At 45.1% G+C, this 6,423-nt stretch overlaps 1 pseudogene; it reads left to right on the top strand.

The window, feature by feature from the left end:
* The first annotated feature begins 4,697 nt into the window (after positions 1-4,697).
* Positions 4,698-6,087, top strand: LOC131807929 (putative elongation factor 1-alpha-like 3; annotated as a pseudogene).
* The last annotated feature ends 336 nt before the right edge of the window (positions 6,088-6,423 follow it).

Here is a 6,423-nt window from a genome sequence, read left to right on the forward strand (position 1 = left end):
TTCTGGAAGACACAAAGGAAATTAATAAAGTGGATGTCTCTTAAAGGAGTTGGATGCTGGGGTGCCTGGGTGGCTCAGTGGATTAAAGCCTCTGCCTTCAGCTAAGGGTTTCATGATCCCAGGGTTCTGGGATCAAGTCCCGAATCGGGCTCTCTGCTTAGCAGGGAGCCTGCTTCCTCCCTCTCTCTCTGCCTGTCTCTCTGCCTACTTCTGATCTCTGTCTGTCAAATAAATAAATAAAATCTTAAAAAAAAAAAAAAGGAGTTGGATGCCTGGAAGATAAGGACAAGAGAAAAACATTCTCCTCTATACCTTTCATACTCTTTGAATAGTGTCTTAGATCCTTATATTAACTATATGAAAAATAGAAGTTGTGAAAATAATGAAGATTGGGTTTTTTTGAAGAACAGTTAAAAAAATTTTATCCACTTATTGAGAGAGAAAGAAAGAAGGAGAGAGATAATGAGGGAGGGGAGAGAGAGAGAATCCTAAGCCGATTCCCTGCTGAACACTGAGCCTGAGGTGGGCTTGACCCCGCGACCCTGAGGTCCTGATCCCAGCCAAAACCAAGAGTTGGACGCTCAACTGACAGAGGCAACCAGGTGCCCCTTGTTGTGTGCCCTAAAGTTGTTTTAAAAAAGGAAGTTGATTTAAAGAAAATAAGAGTAAGTCAATCACAGAGTATATGCGAAAAAGGACAAACCGCTGAGGTAGGATGATGATGAGTTCAGCTGGGAGCCAACACAGGCCATCCATCAAGGTGGCCAGCCTCAGCCTGCCCTCCTGGTGACTCCACACCCCACTCTGTCTGGCCTGGGGTTGAAGAGACAGAGGCTGGGCGCCTGAACCTTGAGCCTTCCGAGCACTGCCCGACACAATGGTTGTGGAAGGAGCAGTCAGGAACTTGTGGTTGCAGCCTGAGAGGGTAAGAGTGAGCTCATATCACAGATACAGAGCTCCCAGCCACTAAGCTACATCACAATCTTGCTGCCACCGGGGATGGGGTCAGGTCACCTGGGTCTTTTGGACACACATGGCAATTCCCCAGTCCCAGAGAGTAAAAAGAGGAAGGGCCTTTATTCCATTCCTCTGCAGTTGAGATGCAGAACTTAGGATGTGGATGGAGTCAAGCCAGGTTCTACTGCTTGTTTGCTGTGCAACTTCAGGCAAGTCACCTAACTTCTCTGAGCCTCCATTTGCACAGTTGTAAACATGGAGATGACACTTTCAGAAATACATATAGATGAAATAAAGCAATACACAAAGGAAAGTAAGAGAATAGCCCAAGTGTTTTCAATAGAATGAATAAAATAAATGATGGCACATTCATACAATGGAATGCATCTAACAATAAAAAGTGCAAACTACCACCACACGTGAAAACATAGATGATTTGCACAAACATAATGATGAATGAAAGAAGCTGGACAAAAAAAAAAAGATGCCCATAAAATGTATACTTTTTCTTTGAATGTTTAAGAACAGGCAAAACAGTGGCGCCTAGCTGGCTCAGTGGGTTAAGCCTCTGTCTTTGGCTCAGGTCATGATCTCAGGGTCCTGGGATTGAGCCCGCATCGGGCTCTTTGCTCAGCAGGCAGCCTTTTTCCCCCCTCTCTCTGTCTGCTTCTCTGCCTACTTATGATCTCTCTCTGTCAAATAAATAAATAAAATCTTAAAAAAAAAAAAAAAAAAAACAGGGGCGCCTGGGTGGCTCAGTGGGTTAAAGCCTCTGCTTTCGGCTCAGGTCATGATCTCAGGGTCCTGGGGTCGGGCTCTCTGCTCAGCAGGGAGCCTGCTTCCTCCTCTCTCTCTGCCTGCCTCTCTGCCTACTTGTGATCTCTGTCTGTCAAATAAATAAATAAAATCTTTGAAAAAAAAAACCAGGCAAAATAAATATAAGACAATAGAGGTAAGAATAATGATTTCTCTGGAACAATAGGAATTAGCTGGGACAGGAGGCTTCTGGGACAGGGCTGATTCCTGTATATTGATCTAGTTATACCAAAACCTAGACACACATAGTAACTTGAATTGTACACTTGATATTTGTGTACCTTACTGCATATGTGTTATAATTCAATAGAATTTTTTTAAAATAAAAAAGGGAACAATGTACACATGGTCCAGGAGGATGGTCACTGTGATCAGGGAAAGGGTTGGCTGGGGTGGAGGGCAGATAGTTAGAAGTTACTGTGAGGTTCTGCATTTTATTTCGGGATGGTGGATTCACAAGCACCTCTATTATTTATTATATTATTTAAAACAAAAAAAAAAAACATTCATTAAGTAACTCAAACATGCTTTTAATACAAATAATACACATTCCTATAGAGTTGCTATGGAACATACAAATCAGAAGGCTTAGTTGCTGGAACACCTGGGTAGGCCAGGTGGTTAAATGTCTGTCTTGGCTCAGGTCACGATCTCCAAGTCCTGGGATCAAGCCCCAAATCAGGCTCCCAGCTCAGCAGGGAGTCTGGTTCTCCCTCTTCTTCTGCCTCTTCCCTTGCCTGTGTGCGCTCTCTCTCTCTCTCTCTCTCAAATGAATAAATAAAATCTTTAAAAAATAAAAGCTTAGTTGCAAATAAAAGAAATCAACTCTCTTCCGTTTGAGTAGGAAAGATATTCAATAAAGGATGTTGGGTGGCCCATAGGATATCCATGAGAGCCAGAGCACCAGGCTTGGGGACTGTATACAATTAGGAACGACTCCCCAGATCACCCTGAGAACTTAGGCAGGAGAGATGCCAGGATCACTGCTGTGGGGATGGACACTATAGTTTGCTTTGCCAACCCTGAGATCTGAATGCTACCAATAGCTACCAGTCTTACTTCTCTGTGCCTCATTTGTGAAAGAGAAACAGTATCTTATATTTACATATATGATTTGTTTACATTTTATGTATGTATATTAAGGGTGTGTAGACATGTGTATGAAATCATGTGCATAGAATGCTAGGCCAGATGCCAGGCGCACTGAAGTACCTACTCAAATAGGGTGAGTAATGATAAGGTCACGTGGCAGCCCACAAGACCTGTTTTGGAACACAGGAAAGACACCCCCAGAGATTCTAAGGAATTCTTGAAGGAGACTTGACGGGGAATGCCAGCCTGCTCTGGCAGATGGAGGTCAGGAAATATGCAATTCTTTTGAAAAGTTATTTTAATAAAAATGTGTTATACTGGTACTAACACTATTATGTCCATTATCTTAATTCATTTTTTCCCCCTAGTATTTGCAAAGGACAAGGACTGTAAGAGCTACACATTTTCAGGATGAACTCCAGCTCTGCAACTTCCTGGCTGTGGGGTCCCAGACAAGTGACTCTCTCTGAGCCTTCGTGTTCTCATCTGCAAAATGGGTCCAATCAGACGTCATGAGGATTAAATGAGAGGGGATAGATACCAAGTCTGGTGTCGAGTGGGTGTTTGTGAGGGCTCACGGAAGCAGGTGCTGTTATTTGCTTTATGACTCTCATTTCCCTCCCAATCCATGTCAGAAGACGGTCTGGCCATGGGACAGGCTGTGTCATGAACAGCAGGATTTGGAGCTGTTGACACAGCCTCCAGGGTAGAACAGGTTCTGGAGTCAGAGTCAGCTAAAGGGGAAGAGAAAAAGTCCATGACAGTGAACAGAATGTAGGATTCAGAGATGATGGCGGCAGGTGGCTGGCGCAACGCATGTTTGGCACGAGGTGGCCTGGCAGCAGCTTAGCTCTGCAGGAGAGGAGGCAAAACCCCAGGGCCCTAGCCTCCGAGGCTGAACTCACTGATTCAGCAGAGTAAAGGTGTGACCCAGGCTCCTGGGTTAGCAGAGGTGGCCTCAAATCCCAGCCCTCCTGCCAACATCACTGTGTGACCTTAAGTATGTGCCTCACCATCTCTAACCTCTTGTTTCCTCCCCTGTAGAAAAACTGGTTGTTTTACTTCTTACCTCTACTCCTGACATTCTTCTAGGATGATTGATTCAGTATCAGAGCCTTCCTTGGTCTCCTCTCCTCCAGTGACCTTGGTCTCCCAGGGTCATATCTGAATGCCAAGTCTGAACCTTGATTTCCTTTTCCTGCCTCCTCTCCTTTGATCTGGAGAGGCCAACGGCAGCCACCCAAAATGTACCACAATAACATAGTGATTGTTTTTGAATTGAAGCTACTTGGGAAGGAACTCGTGCAAGGACAGGACACTCAGACTCTGCTCTGTCCTGCTGAAATCAGGAAACAAATCTCCCATATGAAAGATACGCCCCAGCCCATAAAAAAAGGAAAAGACATCCTTATTACCAGAGAGAGGAACTTCAAAACTGAGAAAGCTATAGAAACAAACCTTGTTAAATTTTTACTAATCTACTACCTCAGCACAAATTCCACTTAGAATTCCTTATTAATTATGGGGCGCCTGGGTGGCTCAGTCTGTGAAGTGTCTGTCTTCGGCTCGGGTCATGATCCCAGGGTCCTGGGATCGAGTCCCTGATTGGGCTCCCTGCTCAGCCTCTTCCTCTCCCTCTGCCCCTCCCCTGCTGGTTCTCTCTCTCTCAATCAGATAAGTGAATAAAATTGTATAAAAAATTCCTTACTAATTAAAGCCTCCACACATCTATTTTCTTTATCCTGTCAATTCCTCACAGATTATTGTCTCTTTGTCTAAACCGTATAAAAACCGCCTGTGGGGGTTTGCCGCCAGAACACAGGTGTTGTGAAAACCACCGCTCATCCTAAACCAGAATGGGAAAGGAAAAGACTCATATCAACATTGTTGTCATCCGACATGTAGATTCAGGCGAGTCTACCACTACTGGTCATCTGATCTACAAATGTGGTGGGATCGACAAAAGAACTATCGAAAAATTCGAGAAGGAGGCTGCTGAGATGGGAAAAGGCTCCTTCAAGTATGCCTGGGTCTTGGATAAACTGAAAGCTGAACATGAACGTGGTATCACCATTGATATCTCCCTGTGGAAATTCGAGACCAGCAAGTATTACGTGACCATCATTGATGCTCCAGGACACAGAGATTTTATCAAAAACATGATTACAGGCACATCCCAGGCTGACTGTGCTGTCCTGTTTGTTGCTGCTGGTGTTGGTGAATTTGAAGCAATTTGAAGCAATTTGCCCTTCTGGCTTACACACTGGGTGTAAAACAACTAATTGTTGGTGTTAACAAAATGGATTCCACTGAGCCACCCTACAGCCAGAAGAGATACGAGGAAATCATTAAGGAAGTCAGCACCTACATTAAGAAAATTGGCTACAACCCCGACACAGTAGCATTTGTGACAATTTCTGGTTGGAATGGTGACAACATGCTGGAGCCAAGTGCTAATATGCCTTGGTTCAAGGGATGGAAAGTCACCCGTAATGAATGCCAGTGGAACCACACTGCTTGAAGCTCTGGATTGTATTCTGCCACCAACTCGTCCAACTGACAAGCCCTTGCATCTGCCTCTCTAGGACGTCTACAAAATTGGTGGTATTGGTACTGTTCCTGTGGGCCGAGTGGAGACTGGTGTTCTTAAGCCTGGCATGGTGGTCACTTTTGCTCCAGTCAATGTTACAACTGAAGTCAAGTCTGTTGAAATGCACCATGAAGCTTTGAGTTAGGCTCTTCCTGGGGACAATGTGGGCTTCAATGTCAAGAACGTATCTGTCAAAGATGCTCGTCGTGGCAATGTGGCTGGTGACAGCAAAAATGACCCACCAATGGAAGCAGCTGGCTTCACAGCTCAGGTGATTATCCTGAACCATCCAGGCCAAATTAGTGCTGGATATGCACCTGTGCTGGATTGTCACACAGCTCACATTGCTTGCAAGTTTGCTGAGCTGAAGGAGAAGATAGATCGTCGTTCTGGAAAAAAGCTGGAAGATGGTCCCAAGTTCTTGAAATCTGGTGACGCTGCCATTGTTGATATGGTTCCTGGCAAGCCTATGTGTGTTGAGAGCTTCTCTGACTATCCTCCTCTGGGCCGTTTCGCTGTTCGTGACATGAGATAGACGGTTGCTGTGGGTGTCATCAAAGCAGTGGACAAGAAGGCAGCTGGAGCTGGCAAGGTCACCAAGTCTGCCCAGAAAGCTCAAAAGGCTAAATGAATATTATCCCCAATACCTGCCACCCCAGTCTTAATCAGTGGTGGAAGAACGGTCTCAGAACTGTTTGTGTTGGGCGCCTGGGTGGCTCGGTGGGTTGGGCCGCTGCCTTCGGCTCAGGTCATGATCTCAGGGTCCTGGGATCGAGTCCCGCATCGGGCTCTCTGCTCGGCGGGGAGCCTGCTTCCTCCTCTCTCTCTCTCTGCCTGCCTCTCTGCCTACTTGTGATCTCTCTCTGTCAAATAAATAAAATCTTTAAAAAAAAAAAAAAAAAAGAACTGTTTGTGTCAATTGGCCATTTAAGTTTAATAGTAAAAGACTGGTTAATGATAACAATGCA

The sequence above is a fragment of the Mustela lutreola genome, chromosome 9, assembly GCF_030435805.1.
Source record: "Mustela lutreola isolate mMusLut2 chromosome 9, mMusLut2.pri, whole genome shotgun sequence".
In the NCBI taxonomy this organism is placed as follows: domain Eukaryota; kingdom Metazoa; phylum Chordata; class Mammalia; order Carnivora; family Mustelidae; genus Mustela; species Mustela lutreola.